The following is a 19,789-nucleotide window of genomic DNA, read 5'->3' on the forward strand; positions in this document are numbered from 1 at the left end:
TTCAGAACTTCAAATTTGGTATTTAATTGGGGGGTTAATGTGTTCTTTTTTCTAGCTTTTTGAGTTATCTACCCAATTCATTGACTAATTTTATGCAAGTAAACATATAGCGCTATAAAACTTCCCCTAAGTTTTGACTACCTCCCATAGATTTTAGAATGTTGTCTTATTTTCATTATCTTGAATGAAATTAATAATTGTGTTTATAATTGAGAATCAGGTTATTCTGTTTCCAATTAATTTTAAGTCTATTTTCCCCTGGCCCTTTATAACATGTAATTTTAATGCATGAAAAAAGATGCATTTACTAGTGCAGTCTTTCTGCATTTGATTTTTAGGTTTTTATGCCATAATACACGACCAATTTTTGTATAGATTCCATGTACCATTATATATTACTCAGGCTCAATTTAATTTTTTTCAAAGGTCTATCATACTTAACTTTTTTTTCTAAAAAATATTATTTATCGGGGGCAGAGCCAAGATGGAAGAGAAGTTACATGTGAATTTCTAAGCTCCCTCTTACCCTCAATACCAACTATTTCACTCAGCCTCAAAAATAATACTGGACTAGTAAAAACCACAAAGATTAGAAGCACAACTTAGCAGCCAAAGACAACCTGGAATTTCATCAGAAAAGGTCAGTCCTAAGGGATGGAAAAAAAGACCAGTAGCAGACAGTGATTGACTAAAGGCTAGCATATTGTGTCAAATGGGTTGGGGAGGCCTCTAGAGTTAGAAAAGCTAGCAAGACAGAGGAATCTGGCATAGGCTGATAGCTCTACTCTGCTTGTAAAACAGCATATCCGAAGAGAAATCAAAGCCACTTGAAAAAACAAAACAAAACAAACAAATTAAAAACAAAAACAAACAAACAAAAAAAACTCCAGAACCTATAACTACCCCAAACTGGAAGTGACCCAACACAGATCATGGCAGGGCTGTGCAACCACCTTCTGCTGTCTGGGGCTTTTCCTTGGGGTAGTTAAGAACCTGGACAACGGGGGACACAGGCCAGGGCAGCCTCTAATCCACATAGTGGGGGGCTCAGCCTGAAGCAGTACAACTTCCACAGCAGCAAAACTCGGGCAGCAGTGAAACTACTGCAGCAGTGACGTGCTTACCTGGCAGAGACACTTCCAGTCTGTGCACTGGGGCTATTCCTTGTTCAGCTGCTAATATCCACAGCCTCAAGGGGGCTTTGGCCCAGGTGGTGGCACTGCCACTGTTCAGCCTCTAACATCAGGGTAATCACTAGGCCACACAATGAAGGGTTCTTCATGATGCATTCCCTGCAGCACAGTTGTGCTAACCACTTCTGAGTCATTTCTGGTGGTGGTGGGGGGGGGACGCTCTCCCTCTTAGCCCATTCACAAGACTGCTGCAATCCATCCTATCCCTATTCTGCAAGGAACTGGTGAATTTCCTACTTTAAAGGCAGACCCCATAGGGTTTTTAAAATGAGTAAAAAATTGAAGAGACCAATCAACAGCTTCTATATAGAAAAAGAACAGGTATCCAACCCTGAGAAGGCTAAAAGCAGAGAGGCTTCATATAATACCCTAAAGGGGAATGATACCTGGCCCCCATCACATAACTCTCTCATAGAGCAGACTATTAAAAAGTTAAGAGAATTAGAAGAAAAATGGGGAAAGGAAAGAGAAGCTATAATAGAAAGCAACAACATTCTGAAATTTTAATTGGAAATGTTAAAGTATTCATAGGAAGTGCAGGGAAACAAAATTTGTGAATTGGAAAAGGTTAAAAAAATCACAGGAAAGTAGGATTTCTGAATTGGAAAAGATAAAAAATTCCCAAGAAACTAGGATTTATGAATTGGAAAAAGAAAATAACTCACTAAAAAGATAGTGAAATGGAAAAAAAATTCCACAGAGCAAAAGAATTCGTTTAAAAACTCAATTAGACCTATACAAGAAGAACTAAAAAATGTGAATGAATAAAATAACTCATTAAAAATCAGGACTGAAAAATTGAAATGAATGATTCATTGAGACACCAATAATCAGTCAAACAAATTGAAAAAAAAATGAAGAGCTGGAGAATAATGTCAAATATTTACTGGGAAAATTGACAGACCTGGAAAATAGATCTAGGAAAGATAATCTGAAGATCATTGGACTTCCCAAAAATTAGAGCCTAGATTCTATTTTACAGGAAATCATCAAAGAGAACTGTCCAGAAATAATAGAAACATAAGGGAAAATAGACATTGAAATAATTCATCAAACATCTTCTGAAAAAGACCCCCCCAAAAAAAAATTCCATGGAATATTGTGGCCAACCTGCAGAACTACCAAACGAAGGCAAAAATATTATTGCTAGCAGCCAGGAAAAAAACAATTCAAATATTGAGGAGCCCCAATAAGGGTCACTCAAGATCTGGCTGCCTCCACATTAAAGGATCAAAGGGCCTGGAATCTGATATTCCAAAAGGCAAAGGAACTTGGAATGCAGCCAAAAATAAACTACCCAGCTAAGGTTGGCATTTTCTTCCATGGGACAAAGATAGGCATTTAAAAAAATAGAGGAATTCCATTTGTTTCTAAGGGAAAAAAAATACAGATTTAAACAAAACATTTGATATCCAGCCACAAGACTCAAGAGAAGGAGAAAAAGGTAAAAGGAACTCTTGAGAACTGTATTTCTGGTGTGGATATACAGAAAGTCCACAAGTATAATTTTATTTTACTGATATAACATAAAAAAGGAAATAAAAAATAAAGGGGATAGTATTGGAAAATGGGAAAAGGGGAGATAAAAAGAGGCAACCTGCATGCCAGGAAGAAGCAAAGAAAATTTACCATATCTGAGGGAATTTAGAGAAGAGGAGGAACATTGTGTGAATCTTATTCTATTTGAGCAGAGTAGGTTCAAAGAGTAAATAATTGACATATTTGTTTTCTCTCACCTCATTAAAAGGGGGAGAGGAAAAGGGAAAAGGAAAAGAGGGATAAGGGAAGGGTACAAGAAAGGGGAAGGGAATTAAAAGGAGGAGGAAGGGATACTAAAAAGGGAGTGCTGTGTGACACAAGTGGGGGCCATAAGTTTAATACTGGGGAAGGGGCTCAAGAGGGACAAGGAAAAAAAAGCATAAGCTAGGGATAATATGATGGCAGGAAATACAGAATTAGTAATTTTAACTGTAAATGTGAATGGGATGAACTCTCCTATTATGCAGAGGCGGATTGCAGACTGGATCAGGAGTCAGAACCCTACAATATGTTGTTAACAGGAAAAACACTTAAAGCAGGGAGATACATACAGAATAAAGGTATAAGGTTGGAGCAGAATCTATTATGCTTCAGGTGAAGTCAGAAAAGCAGGGGTAGCCATCCTTATCTCAGATCAAGCAAAAGAAGAAATTGATCTAATTAAAAGAGATAAGGAAGGAAAGTATAACCTGCTAAAGGGTAGCATACATAATGAAGCCATATCAATACTAAACATATATACACCAAATAGTATAGCATCTAACTTCCTAAAGGAGAAATTAAGACAGTTGCAAGAAGAAATAGACAGCAAAACTATAATAGTGGGAGATCTCAACCTTGCACTCTCAGAATTAAAGAAATCAAACCACAAAACAAGAAAGAAAGTAAAGAAGTAAGTAGAAGATTAAAAAAAAATTAAGTATGGTCGATCTTTGGAGAAAGCTGAATGGTGATAGAAAGGAGTATACTTTATTCTCAGCAGTTCATGGAACCTATACAAAAATGGACCACATATTAGGACATAAAGATCTCAAAATTAAATGCAGGAAGGCAGAAATAGTAAATGCTTTCTTCTCAGATAACAAGGCAATGAGAACTACATTGAACAAGAAGTTAGGGGTAAATAGACCAAAAGTAATTGGAAACTAAATAATCTCATTTTAAAGAATGATTGGGTGAAGGAGCAAATTATAGAAACAATTAATAATTTCACCCAAGAAAATGACAACGATGAGACATCATACCAACATTTGTGAGATGCAGCTAAAGCGGTGATAAGGGGAAATCTTATATCTTTAGAGGCTTACTTGAATAAAACAAAGGAAAAAGAAGATAAATGAATTGGGTCTGCAACTTAAAAAGCTAGAACAAAACAAATTAAAAACCTACTAAATACTAAACTTGAAATTCTAAAATTAAAAGGAGAAATCAATAATATTGAAATTAAAAAGCAATATTGAAGTAATAAATAAAACTAGGAGTTGGTTTTATGAAAAAAAAACCAATAAAATAGATAAAAATTTGGTAAATCTGATCAGAAAAAGGAAAGAGGAAAATCAAATTGTTAGTCTTAAAAATGAAAAGGGGCATCTTTCCAACAATGAAGATGAAATTATAGCAATAATAAGGACTTACTTTGCCCAACTTTATGCCAATAAATCTGATAACTTAAGTGAAATGGATGACTACCTCCAAAATATGTAGGCTTCCCAGATTAACAGAGGAGGAAATAAATTGCTTAATTAGTCCATTTCAAAAAAACAAGTAGAACAAGCTATTAATCAACTCCCTAAGAAAACATCCTCAGGACCAGATGGATTTACAGGTGAATTCTGCCAAACATTTAAAGTACAATTAGTCCCCCATGTTATATAAACTATTTGAAAAAATAAGGAATGAAGGAGTCCTACCAAACTCCTTTTATGACACAGACATGGTACTGATACCTAAACCATATAGGTTGAAAAGTGAGACAGAAAACTATATACCAATCTCCTTAATGAATATTGATGCTAAAATCTTAAATAAGATATTAGCAAAAAGATTATAGAAAATCATCCCAAGGATAATACACTGTGATCAAGTAGGATTTATACCAGGAATGCAGGGCTGGTTTAATATTAGGAAAACTATTAGTACAATTGACCATATTAATAATCAAACCAATAAAAACATAAGATCATCTCAATAGATGCAGAAAAAGCATTTGATAAAATACAACATCCATTCCTACTAAAAACACTTGAGATTATAGGAATAAATGGATTATTCCTTAAAATAGTCAGGAGCATATATTTAAAAACATCAGTAAGCATCATATGTAATGGGGATAAACTGGAACCTTTTCCAGTAATATCAGGAGTGAAACAAGATTGCCCATTATTACCATTATTATTCCATATTGTATTAGAAATGCTAGCCTCTGCAAAAAAGAGTCAAGAAAGAGATTAAAGGAATAAGAATAGGCATTGAGGAAATCAAACTATCACTCTTTGCTAATGATATGATGGTATACTTAGAGAACTGCAGAGATTCTAATAAGAAGTTATTAGAAATAATTCATAACTTTAGCAAAGTTCCTGGATACAAAATAAATCCACACAAATCCTCAGCATTTTTATACATCACCAACAAAATGCAACAGCAAGTGATACAAAAAGAAATTCCATTCAAAATAACTGTTAATAGTATAAAATATTTGGGAATATAGCTACCAAAGGAAAGTCAGGAATTATATGAGCAAAATTACAAAACACTTGCCACACAAATAAAGTCAGATTTAAATAATTGGAAAGACATTGTGTTATTGGATAGGCCAAGCGAATATAATAAAGATGACAATATTCCCAAAACTAATCTTTTTATTTAGTGCTATACCAATCGGACTCCCAAGAAAGTATTTTAATGACCTAGAAAAGAATAAAAACAAAATTCATATGGAAGAACAAAAGGTCAAGAATTTCAAGAGAATTAATGAAAAAAAACAAACAATGAAGGTGGCTTAGCTGTACCTGACCTAAAACTATATTATAAAGCAGCAGTCACCAAAACCATTTGGTATTGGCTAAGAAACAGACTAGTTGATCAGTGGAACAGGTTAGGATCACAGGACAAAATAGTGCACAAGTATAGGAATCTAGTGTTTGACAGACCCAAAGATAATAACTTTTGGGATCAGAATTTATCATTTGAAAAAAAAAACAAAAAAAAAACTAGCACCATATATCAAGATAAGATCAAAATGGGTCGATGATTTAGGCATAAAGAATGAGATCATAAATAGATTAGAGGAACATAGTATAGTTTACCTCTTCGACTTTTAGAGGAAGAAGGAATTTATGACCAAAGGAGAACTAGAGATCATTATTGATCACAAAATAGAAGATTTTGATTATATCAAATTAAAAAGCTTTTGTAGAAACAAAATTAATTCAAACAAGATTAGAAGGGAAGCAACACACTGGAAAAATATTTTTACAGTTAAAGGTTCTGATAAAGGCCTCATTTCCAAAATATATAGAGAACTGACTCTAATTTGTAAAAAATAAAACAATTCTCCAATTGATAAATGATCAAAGGATATGAACAGATAGTTTTCAGATGATGAAATTGAAACTATTTCCAGTCATATGAAAAAGTGTTCCACATCATTATTGATCAGAGAAATGCAAATTAAGACAAGTCTGAGATACCACTACACACCTTTCAGATTGGCTAAAATGACAGGAACAAATAATGATGAATGTTGGAGGGGATGTGGGAAAACTGGGACACTGATGCATTGTTGTTAAAGTTCTGAAAGAATTCAACCATTCTGGAGAGTAATTTGGAACTATGCCCCAAAATTATCAAACTGTGCATACCCTTTGATCCAGCAGAGCTACTATTGGGCTTATATCCCAAAGAAATACTAAAGGGAAAGGCACCTGTATGTGCCAAAATATTTGTGGCAGCTCTTTTTGTAGTGGATAGAAAATGGAAAATGTATGGGTGCCCATCAATTGGAGAATGGTTGGGTAAATTATTGTATATGAATATTATGGGATATTATTGCTATGTAAGAAATGACCAGCAGGATGAATAAAGAGAGGCTTGGAGAGACTTACATGAACTGATGCTGATTGAAATGATCAGAACCAGGAGATCATTATACACTTTAACAACGATACTGTATGAAGATGTATTCTGACTGAAGTGGATATCTTCAACATAGAGAAGATCTAATTCAGTTCCAGTTGATCAATGATGGACAGAATCAGCTACCCAGAGAAGGAATGAAGGGAATTTACTGAAAATTGTTTGCACTATTGTCATTCTACCCAGGCTACTTTTACCTTTGGAATTCTATTGTTAGCATTCAACAAGAAATTTGGTTTTATACACATATATTGTATCTAGGATATATGGTAACACACATAACATCTATTGGAATGCCTGTCATCTAAAGGAGGGAGTAGAAGGAGATAGGGGAAAATTTGGAAAAGAAGTGAATATAAGGGATAATGTTGTAAAAAAAAAAACAACAACAATTACCCATGCATATGTACTGTCAAAAAATTGTAATTATAAAATTAATAAAAAAATTTAAAAAATACTATTTATGTTTTTAACTTCTTTCTTAGTTATTTTGTGTTTTGCTTTGTATACTTCTGATAGAAATGAGATTCCCCTTAAAATATTTTTACTGTCTATTTCTTCTTACAACTCTTTGAACTTCTTCTCTAAGGATTTGGATGCTATACCACTTGATACTTGATACTAAATACTTGATAGAATTTCCTTATCTATTTACCCTTTAGGAAGATGTAGTTTCTTGCCTTTACTAGATCTGAGATGAGGATCATTGCTTTTTTTTTTTTTTTTTTTTTTTTTTTTTTAACTTCAGCTGAAGCCTAATCGATTCAGCTCCAGGCTTTTACCTTTACTTTGTATGTATAACTCTGTTTTAAATCTTTTTCTTGTAAGCAGCATATTGTAGAATTCTGCTTTTGAACCTAATCTTCTATCCACTTCCATTTTATGTGAGAGTTCATCCTATTAGCATTCACTGATAAAATTCCTAAATCTGTGTTTCTTTCCAACTTATTTTCCCAAAGTTAAACTTTTCTTTTTCCCTGTCACCAATGTTGGGCTTCTAACCCCCACCTACCTCAATCACCCCACTTCTTTTACAACCCCCTACCTTTCTTATCTCTTTTCCCTACTTCTGTTTTCACTTCTATTACTCCCCTTTTCCTTCTCCTTTCACATCCTACTTCCCTATGGAATATGACAAATTTCTATATTTAAATATGTCTTATCTTCTTTTTTTTTTTGACCCAAGTCAGCTGAGATTATGGTTCACACAATGCTTACACCTCTCCTTTCTTTCCCTCAAATTTAAAGAGGCCTTATATTCCTCTTAGTGTGGTATAATTTGCCCCATTTTATCTCCACTTCCCTCTTCTTCCAGTACAGTCTCTGTTACACTCATAGCTTCTTTTTTTGTCACAGTAAAGTAAATCTTTAACTAGAAAAGTTATATTTATACCCTGTAAGTATACTCCCAATAAAGATAGTTATCAAAAGTTAAACATGTCATCTTCCCATATAGGAATGAAAACAGTTTAATCTTTAAAATATAGATTTTTTTTCTTTCCTTTTTTTACCTTTTTACTTCTGTTGAGTTCTGTATTTGAAGTTCAAATTTTCTGTTCAGCTCTGGTCATTTCATCAAAAATAAATTAAAATCCTCTATTTCTTTGAATATCCATCTTTTCCTCTGATAGATAATCCTCAATTTTTCTGGCTAGTTGATTCCTGGCTGCAGTCCAAGTTCCTTTGTTCTTCAGAATAGCATATTCCAGGTCTTAAAAGTGGAAGATGGTAGGACTTGAATAATGCTGAGGGGGCCCCTGGATATTTTAATTGTTTCTTTCTTTCTGCTTACAATATTTTCTCCTTTATGTGATGATTCTGAAATTTAGCTATAATATTCTTTGGAATTTTCTTTGTTTATTATTTTTTTTTATTATTATATATTTTTTATTATAATATTATCCCTTGTATTCATTTTTCCAAATTATCCCCCCATCCCTCCACTCCCTCCCCCCGATGACAGGCAATCCCATACATTTTATATGTGTTACAATATAACCTAGATACAATAAATGTGTGTAAATACCATTTTCTTGTTGCACAATAAGCATTAGATTCCGAAGGTACATGTAACCTGGGCAGACAGATATTAGTGCTAACAATTTACATTCACTTCCCAGTGTTTCTTCTCTGGGTGTAGCTACCTCTGTCCATCATTGATCAACTGGAAGTGAGTTGGCTCTTCTTTATGTTGAAGATTTCCACTTCCATCAGAATACATCCTCATACAGTATTGTTGTTGAAGTGTACAGTGATCTTCTGGTTCTGCTCATTTCACTCAGCATCAGTTGATGTAAGTCTCTCCAAGCCTCTCTGTATTCTTCCTGCTGGTCATTTCTTACAGAGCAATAATATTCCATAACCTTCATATACCATAATTTACCCAACCATTCTCCAATTGATGGACATCCATTCATCTTCCAGTTAACAGCTACAACAAAAAGAGCTGCCACAAACATTTTGGCACATATAGGTCTCTTTCCGCTCTTTAGTATTTCTTTGGGATATAATCCCAGTAGTAGTACTGCTGGGTCAAAGGGTATGATAACTTTTTGGGCATAGTTCCAAATTGCTCTCCAGAATGGCTGGATTCTTTTACAACTCCACGAACAATTTATCAGTGTCACACTTTTCGCACATCCCCTCCAACATTCATCATTATTTGTTCCTGTCATCTTAGCCAATCTGACAGGTGTGTAGTGGTATCTCAGAGTTGTCTTAATTTGCATTTCTCTGATCAGTAGTGATTGGGAACACTCTTTCATATGAGTGGATATAGTTTCAATTTCTTCCTCGGAGAATTGTCTGTTCATATCCTTTGACCATTTATCAATTGCAGAATGGTTCAGTTTCTTATAAATTAGGGTCAATTCTCTAGATATTTTGGAAATGAGACCTTTGTCAGAACCTTTGCTTTTAAAAATATTTTCCCAATTTGTTACTTCCCTTCTAATCTTGTTTGCATTAGTATTGTTTGTACAGAAACTTTTTAGTTTGATGTAATCAAAATCTTCTATTTTGTGATCAATAATGATCTTTAGTTCTCCTCTGGTCATAAATTCCTTCCTCCTCCACAAGTCTGAGAGGTAGACTATCCTCTGTTCCTCTAATCTATTTATTATCTCCCTCTTTATGCCTAAATCATGGACCCATTTTGATCTTATCTTGGTATATGGTGTTAAGTGTGGATCCATATCTAATTTCTGCCATATTAATTTCCAGTTTTCCCAACAGTTTTTTCCAAATAATGAATTTTTATCCCTAATGTTGGTATCTTTGGGTTTGTCAAAGATTAGATTGCTATACATGTACCCTTTTTTGTCCTTTGTATCTAATCTGTTCCACTGATCTACCGGTCTATTTCTTAGCCAATACCAAATGGTTTTGGTGACTGCTGCTATATAATATATCTTTAGATCAGGTACACTTAGACCACCTTCCTCTGAGTTTTTTTTTCATTAGTTCCCTTGCAATTCTCGATCTTTTATTCTTCCATATGAATTTTGTTGCTATTTTTTCTAGGTCATTGAAATAGTTTCTTGGGAGTCTGATTGGTATATCATTAAATAAATACATTAGTTTGGGGAGTATTGTCATCTTTATTATATTCGCTCAGCCTATCCAAGAGCACTGAATGTCTTTCCAATTATTTAAATCTGACTTTATTTGTGTGGCAAGTGTTTTGTAATTTTTCTCATATAAATCCTGACTATTCTTTGGTAGATGGATTCCGAAATACTTTATACTCTCTACATTTTTTGGAATGGAATTTCTCTTTGTATCTCTTGCTGTTGCATTTTGTTAGTGATATTTAAAAATGCTGAGGATTTATGTGGATTTATTTTGTATCCTGCCACTTTGCTGAAATTTTGAATTATTTCTAATAGCTTTTTAGCAGAGTCTTTGGGGTTCTCTAAGTATACCATCATGTCATCTGCAAAAAGTGATAGTTTGATTTCCTCATTTCCTACTCTAATTCCTTGAATCTCTTCCTCGACTTTTATTGCCCAGGCTAGCATTTCTAGTACTATATTGAATAGTAATGGTGATAGTGGGCAAACTTGTTTCACTCCTGATCTTACTGGGAAAGGTTGCAGTTTATTTCTATTGCATATTATGCTTACTGAAATTCTTAAATATATGCTCCTGATTATTCTAAGGAATAGTCCATTTATTCCTATACTCTCAAGAGTTTTTAGTAGGAATGGATGTTGGATTTTGTCAAATGCTTTTTCTGCATCTATTGAGATGATCATATGGTTCTTATTAATTTGATTATTAATATGGTCAATTATATTAATAGATTACCTAATATTAAACCAGCCCTGCATTCCTGGAATAAATCCTACTTGATCATAGTGTATTATCCTGGAGATGATTTTCTGAAGTCTTTTTGCTAATATCTTATTTAAGATTTTAGCATCAATATTCATTAAGGAGATTGGTCTATAATTTTCTTTCTCAGTTTTCGATCTACCTGGTTTAGGTATCAGTACCATGTCTGTGTCATAAAAGGAGTTTGGTAGGACTCGTTCATCCCCTATTTTTTCAAATAATTTATATAACATTGGGGTTAATTGTTCTTTAAATGTTTGGTAGAATTCACATGTGAATCCATCTGGTCCTAGGGATTTTTTCCTGGGGAGTTGATTAATAGCTTGTTCTATTTCTTTTTCTGAAATGGGACTATTTAAGCAATTTATCTCCTCCTCTGTTAATCTAGGGAGCCTATATTTTTGGAGGAAGTCATCCATTTCACTTAAGTTGTCAAATTTATTGGCATAAAGTTGGGCAAAGCAACTCATTATTTCTCTAATTTCCTCTTCATTGGTGGAAAGATTCCCCTTTTCATTTGTAAGACTAACAATTTGATTTTCCTCTTTCCTTTTTCTGATCAGATTTACCAAAGATTTATCTATTTTATTGGCTTTTTCATAAAACCAACTCTTGGTTTTATTTATTAATTCAATAGTTTTTTTTCCTTTCAATATTATTGATTTCTCCTTTTAATTTTTGTATTTCAAGTTTTATTTTTGGTTGGGGGTTTTTAATTTGGTGTTTTTCTAGCTTTTTAAGTTGCAGGCCCAATTCGTTAATTTTCTCTTTCTCTATTTTCTTCAAATAAGCCTCTAAAGATATAAAATCTCCCCTTATTACTGCTTTAGCTGCATCCCACAGATTTTGGTATGATGTCTCATCATTGTCATTATCTTGGGTGAAATTATTAATTGTTTCTATAATTTGCTGTTTCACCCAGTCATTCTTTAAGATGAGATTGTTCATTTTCCAATTACTTTTTGGCCTATTTACCCCTAACTTTTTACTGAATGTAGCTTTTATTGCCTTGTGATCTGAGAAGAAGGCATTTATTATTTCTGCCTTCCTACATTTAATTTTGAGATCTTTATGTCCTAATATATGGTCAATTTTTGTATAGGATCCATGAACTGCTGAGAAGAAAGTATATTCCTTTCTATTGCCATTCAGTTTTCTCCAAAGGTCTATCATACCTAGTTTTTCTAATGTTCTATTTACTTTTTTCATTTCTTTCTTGTTTGTTTTGTAGTTTGATTTGTCTAAATCTGAGAGTGCAAGGTTGAGATCTCCCACTATTATAGTTTTACTGTCTATTTCTTCTTGCAATTCTCTTAACTTTTCCTTTAGAAAGTTAGATGCTATACCACTTGGTGCATATATGTTTAGTATTTATATGGCTTCATTATTTATGCTACATTTCAGCAGGATATAGTTTCCTTCCTTATCTTTTTTAACTAGATCAACTTCTGCTTTTGCTTGATCTGAGATAAGAATAGCTACCCCTGCTTTTTTTGGCTTTACCTGAAGCATAATAGGCTCTGTTCCAACCTTTTACCTTTACTCTGTATGTATCTCCCTGTTTTAAGTGTGTTTCCTGCAGACAACATATTGTAGGGTTCTGATTTTTGATCCAATCTGCTATCCGTCTCCGTTTGATGGGAGCGTTCATCCCATTCTTATTTACAGTTAAAATTACTAATTCTGTATTTCCTGCCATTATATTATCCCCAGATTATGCTTTTTCCCTTGACCCCCCTGAACCCCTTCCCCAATATTTAAATTATAGACCCCCCTTGTGACGCGCAGCCCTCCCTTTTTTTTATCCCTCCCCCCTCCCTCCACGTCCCTTCCCTTATTCTCCTTTTCCTTTTTCCTTTTCCTCTCCCCCCTTTTAATGAGGTGAGAGAAAGGTCTCTGAAAAACAAATATGTCAATTATTTACTCTTTGAGCCTCTTCTGATGAGAGTAAGATTCACACAATGATTCTCCCCCTCACTAAATTCCCTCAGATATGGTTTATTTTCTATGCCTCTTCCTGGGATGTAGTTTCCCTCTTTTTATCATTCCTTCCCCTTTTTCTGAAATGACCTCCTTCCCTTTACTACACCCTCCTTTTTTTCTTTTATATCAGTAAAATCAAATTATCCATGAGTACTTTTTATATACCCACAACATAGTTACAGTTCTCAAGGGTTCTGTATAACTTTTTCTGTTTCTCTTCAGTCTTGTGGATGTAGATCAAATTTTTTGTTTAAGTCTGGTTTTTTTCTTAGAAACATATAGAATTCCTCTATTTCATTGAATGACCATCTTCTTCCATGGAAAAAGATGCTAAACTTAGCTGGGTAGTTCATTCTTGGTTGCAGTCCTTGATCTTTTGCCTTTTGGAATATCAGGTTCCAGGCCCTTCTATCTTTTAATGTGGAGGCAGCCAGATCTTGAGTGACCCTTATTGTGGCACCATGTTATTTAAATTGCTTTTTTCTAGCTGCTTGCAAGATTTTCTCCTTTGTGTGGTAATTCTGCAGCTTAGCCACAATATTCCGTGGTGTTCTTTTTTTAGGGTCTATTTCAGAAGGAGTTCGATGAATTCTTTCCATATCTACTTTCCCTTCTGTTTCTATTATCTCTGGACAGTTCTCTTTGATAATTTCCTGTAAAATAGAATCTAGGCTCTTTTTTTGGTCATAGTTTTCTGGAAGTCCAATGATTCGCAGATTATCTCTCCTAGATCTATTTTCCAGGTCTATAGATTTTCCCAGTAAGTATTTGACATTGTTCTCCAGCTTCTCCTTTTTTTTTGTTTTGTTTGACTGATTCTTGGGTTCTCTGTGAATCATTCATTTCTATTTGTTCCATCCTGACTTTTAAGGAGTTATTTTCTTCTTTCACAGTTTTTAGTTCTTTTTGTAAATGCCCAATTTCATTTTTAAATGAATTATTTTGCTCTATTGAATTTTTTTCCATTTCCCTAATTTTCTTTTGAGAATTATTTTCTTTTTCCAATTCAGAAATTCTATTTTCTTGAAACTTTTTTTATCTTTTCCAATTCAGAAATACTACTTTCCTGTGATTTTTTAACCTTTTCTAATTCACTAATTTTGTTTCCCTGCATCTCCTGTGAATTCTTTATTTTTTCCAACTCCAATTTCAGGACGTTGTTATTCTCTATCATAGCTTCCCTTTCCTTTCCCCATTTTTCTTCAAACTCTCTTAGCTTTTTAATAGCCTCTTCTAGGAGAGATTTATGTGATGGGAGGCAGGAATCATTCCCCTTTAGGTTGTTATCTGCTGACTTTCTGCTGTTAACTTCCTCGGGGTTGGATACCCACTCTTTCTCTGTGTAGAAGGATTCTATGGTTTTTCTGGGCTTTTTGCTCATACTTGAAAAATCTTTTAGGGTCTGTCCCTGGGGTAGGAAATTATTTATTTATTTATTTACCAGCTTCCTCCCAGACTGGATGGATGTAGCAGTTCCTGTGCCTGAGCTAAGAGAGAGCTCTGGGAGAGAGTTCCCCACCCCCTCCCTGGAAGTTCCTCAGAGGTGACTAGCACTGCTGTGCCTTGAGGGCACTGTGTTCTAGCGGCTTCCCTGAGGTTTGAGATTGAACAGTAAAGAAGGCACAAAGCCCAGCCTATGTGTCCCAGTGGGGTGTGGATGTCTGCAGCAGGTGATGTGAGAAGCCCCTGTGCTCAAACTGGAAGTGTCTGCCAGAAACTGCAGTCCCTAGTTCAAAGGTTCTGCTTCTCTGGGACTTCTGGAGCTGAGTTCCACACCCGCCAGCTGAGCTAGGCAGTGTGTGTTGCGTTGGGCAGTATCAGTCCACTTCTCAATCTCTTAACTAGTCTCAGGTGGGAGCTAGGGGCCACACCCCCCAGTGCCAAGATCTGCTGAGTTACCCCCAGGATCTGGGAAGATCTAATCTATCTGAATTTTTAAAGTAGTTTAGATTTCTCTTCTGAACTGCTATATTATTAGCAGAGAAGAGCTAATAGCCTGTGCCAGATTCCTTTATCTCAGTGGCTTCTCTGATCCCAGAGCCCCTCCCAGCGTGATCGGCGCAGTATGCTAGCACCCAGCCGTCTGTGCTGGCCTCTCTTCTTCCTCCCTTGGGAACTGACCTTTTCTGTTGAAACTCCAGATTCTCTTCAGCTGGTAAGCCGTGCTTCCCGTCCTTGTGGTATCTTGATAGTCCAATGCTATTTCTGAGGCTGATTTATCTAATTGGTTGTGAGGGAGTAAGGACGTTCACAGAGTCATGTGTTTCTTCTCCGCCATCTTGGCTCTGCCCCCTTCTTTGGAATTTTCATTTTGGAGTCTCTTTTAGGAGGTAATTGGTGGATATATTCAATATCTATTTTACCCTCTGGTTCTATAATGTCAGGGTAGTTTTCTTTGATTAATTCTTGAAAGATGCTGTCTAAACTCCTTTTTATAATGGTTTTCCAGCAGTCCAATAATTCTCAGATTGTCTGTCTTGGATCTATTTTTATTTTCTTCAGTTAGTTTTTTTTTTTTTTTTCCAACTCCTTTTGCATTTGGCCAATTGAACTTTTAAATTAATTGTTTCTTCATTAGATTTTTTCCAGTTCAGAAATTCTATTTTGCAAGAAGCTTTTTTCCCCCCCATTTTGCCAAAACTATTATTTAAAGAATGTTTTTTTTTCACACAATATGTGTGTTTCTTTTTCCAGTCTTCTTATTTCTTTTTTCCATATTTTCTTCTAACTCTTCTTTATTACTTTTGGATTCTTTAAAGATAATCTTGTAAGATCGATACCCACTTATATCACTCTTTGAGGCTTTCTCTAGAGATGTTTGGACTTTAGTATCTTCAGAATTTGAGTGTGTTCTCTGTTTTCATAAAAGGTATCTATAGCTAGAGGTATTTTTGCTCAATTTTAATGATCAAGGCCTGCTCTTAGGACAAAGGGAGAGTGTTCCAAGCTTCCTCTACAGGCAACAAACTTGTTGACCTGGAGCTGGTGCTATTAGCTTCCTTTCTGTGTTGGGTTGGCATGGCCAAAGTCCCATGTTATGCTGCAGTTCAGGAACTCACTATTTACTTTTTGTAATTGAGTTAGAGGTCTCACAGCTAATCTGTTAATCCACTTCTGAATCAGGACAGAGCAGCAAACACTGCTGTATTTTGTTTATGAACCTCCCACTAGATTCCCCCAATTTACAGAAGCCTCTTTTCCCTGGGTCTTCCTCCACTGCTCTCTGCTGTGTTGTAGCTGCATTGGTATGCAAGTCTCTTCCTGCCCCTCCACACACACTGTTCATTTGAGACAGATCTTTCCTGAAGTTCTTCCAAAATAGCATCTGCTGGGAATTTGTTATACTCCAAATATTTGTGCATTCTGTCACTCCAAAATCCATTCAGTCTTGATATAGTGATGATTTGAGGGAAGCGAGGAAGAGCTCAAAGACCTTTCTACTCTTTATTATCTTGGCTCTGCCCCATTTCATAATTATTTTGGGACAGCATATCAATTTTTTTTTTTTTTTAGAAAGAGTGAGATCAGTGTTCCAAGGACCTGAAATTTTGTTAGTTACTCTTGCTACTGACATAAATCACAAGTTCTATGCAATTTAATGCACAATTTAATGTTCAAAAATTTGTGAAGTCCAAACCAATAATGACAATATTATTGTGCTTTGGCCAACATGGTGATTATCCTTTCAGAATTTATCTAACCTATTCCTCAGTAAATAAACACATGATTTTTTATTGAGACCATATTGTAAGTCTTTCTTGCTTGCTTTCAAAGTCTTGCCTTATATTGTCAAGAACTAGAAATCTTTAAAAAACACAGGAATTATTGTAATAATACCATAAAACATCATATTATGGTGTATAGTTGAATTGTAGACAGTTGTTTTCAACAAATTCATTGCACTTAATTACTAATACATCCACTGGCTTCTATAAGCGCTAGAGTTTAGCTTTTTTTTTTTTCCCCTAATAATGTTTATTTCAGAAATTTATTATAATTTTCACTGAATATATTTTTTTCAGAATGTGAGATTTCATTTATTCAACATTAATGTAGGTATTCTTTATTCACTATTTAAAAAATTCAATACATATTATAAAATGTATGAATACAGAAAGGATTTTCAACTTTATTATTATGGGAAGTATCTTTTGTAGGAATTCCCTCTATTAATATAAATTAATCTCAACTTCTTTTGTATGTAGAATGCATGAGCAGAGTAGTCTTGAGGTAGAAAAGAGGGTAAGTGATTTTCCCAGCAAGTAAAAGATCAGAGGTACTAAAATGAATATTTTCATAATACCAAACAGTGTTTTATACACAACTCCACATCACCCAATTTTAATATTAGTATAATAATTACTCACATTTTTATTATTCTTCACAGTTTTCAATTTTTTTCTTTATATCAACACTGTGAATAAAATCGTACAAATGTTATTTTTTAGGGTTAGAATTAATTAGTATTAGAATTAATAGTTTCTCAAAATTTTGGTAGAATTCACTTGTAAATTGTAGATTTTTTCTTAGGGAGTTCATTGATCACTTGTTCTAAGATGAAGTATTTAAGTATTTTACCTCTTCTATTAATCTGGATCATTTATAGTTGGGCAAAGTCCCTCCTAATTATGAATTTAATTTCTTTTTCATTGGTGGTAACTTTGCTCTTTTCATTTTTGGTGCTGGTAATTTATTTTTTTTCTTTTGTTTTTAATCAAATTAGCAAAATATTTATCTATTTTGTTTTTTCATATCAACTTTTATTTTTTATTAGTTCAATAGTTTTCTTAGTTTCAATTTTATTAATCTCTCCTTTGAGTATCAAAATTTCTAATTTGTTATTTAATTTGAGGGGTTTTATTTGTTATTTTTTCTATAGTTAGTTTAAATCTGAGAAATTGGAAAACTAGATAAAGAAGGAATATTGCAATATTCCTTTTTTTGATGTATACGTGGTACTGGTACCTAAATCAGGAAGAGCCAAAACCGAGAAAAAAATTACAGACCAATCTCCCTAATGAATACTGATGCAAAAGTTTTAAATAAAATATTAGCAAAAATATTACAATAATTTATCAGCAGGATAATACACTAAGATCCAAATGGAATTTTTATCACTTATGTAGGCTTGGTTCAATAACAGAAAAACTGTTGCCATTAATGACCATATCAATAACAAAACCAATAGAAATCAAATTATAATCTTGTATTTTCCTCTTATTCTCAGATAGCTGTTTTGTTTTTTGACCAAACCTTATTCTTGAGTTCTTTGTTCAGAAACTTTATCCCTGCCCTCACAGGTTCCACTCAAGGTATATATATATATATATATATGTCAGTCATTTTGAATATGAGCTTTTGGCAAGATACGTGGGTTTTTTTTTTTTGTGGGAGGGAAAGAAAGCTCATAAACAATTTTTTGAAAAACATTAGACTATGTTTTATATTATATAAACATATATCATAATATACAACTATGTTACATTTTACATCTTGGACCTCTTCCCCAAGGAAAAAAAATAACCTTTTCAAAGATGTTCCATATGACTATGTAATTCCCCTTTCCTCTTCTGCCCAAAATAGTTGTCATTGTGTCTTTTTTAAACTAGATGTCACTTCCAGGCTTGAAGTGCTTTCTCAATTCCTTAAAAGATATAAATTTTTTTTTGGGGGGGGAACAAATTTATTTGCTAATATCAATTCTGAGAATTCATAATAGAACCAAATTGAGTTTTAAATTTGCAGTAAAATGATATCTTAATTGTTATCTTCATATTTCTAAATGATGTAGATTTCCCTTGGACTTCTTCATGCTCATGCTACTCATATTCTCTGGCCTCCAGAACGATGGCAAAGGTTGGAATCTATTCTCCCACCAGATCGGGGACCAGTCCCAAGTAAGGAGAAATAACCTGTTTGGATCTACATGACCTGCTTGAATTGCAAGAACAACAATATTTTTAAATGGGAGGAGTGGAAAAGGAGAGGAAAAGAAAAATCAAGGGGAAATATGGGGAACCTGGAAAGCCATGAATTAGATTGGTCACAAAGCAATCAAATCTCAGTATATAATTTCATGCTAGGAAAAAAAAAAAAAAAGGACAAAATAGTGTCAATACTACCTTGTTCATACCAAAAATCAAAACAAAATGAACATTTATATAAGTACAGACCATTGTGTTTATTTTGAAGCATAGCATTATAATAGGTATGAATATATATATATATATATATATATATATATATATATATATATATATATATATATATATAATTTATGCTTCTTAATCTGATTATTTGGGGAGATTCTGAACTAATGCTCAGTTTGATGAAGGCATATTAGGTGCATGGTATTTCATTTACAATTTGGTTAATATAATATAAAGAAATATGGGATACTGGCATTCTCACATTAATACAAGATTGTGATTGCTCTGTAATTGTCAACATTCATTGGCTGGAAAGATCATGGTGAACTGTCATAAAAACAAAATAAAGCATGCTTCTTTCAGTCCTGATGTTTTCATCATTTCACTATTTTAATTGTTATCAAAGCTGTATATTCAGCTATTATATAGAAGCAGACATTTTGTTTCAGAGGA

At 33.9% G+C, this 19,789-nt stretch overlaps 1 long non-coding RNA gene across 1 annotated transcript in view; it reads left to right on the forward strand.

Annotated features, from left to right (window-relative positions):
- The window catches only part of LOC141542482 (uncharacterized), a 550,972-nt gene extending 531,599 nt beyond the window's left edge, over positions 1–19,373 (forward strand). The window contains exon 3 of the long non-coding RNA XR_012482172.1: positions 18,979–19,373. This is a non-coding gene — a long non-coding RNA (uncharacterized LOC141542482). The remainder of the gene's footprint in view (positions 1–18,978) is intronic.
- Positions 19,374–19,789: the final 416 nt, after the last annotated feature.

The sequence above is a fragment of the Sminthopsis crassicaudata genome, chromosome 5, assembly GCF_048593235.1.
Source record: "Sminthopsis crassicaudata isolate SCR6 chromosome 5, ASM4859323v1, whole genome shotgun sequence".
Classification (NCBI taxonomy): Eukaryota; Metazoa; Chordata; class Mammalia; order Dasyuromorphia; family Dasyuridae; genus Sminthopsis; species Sminthopsis crassicaudata.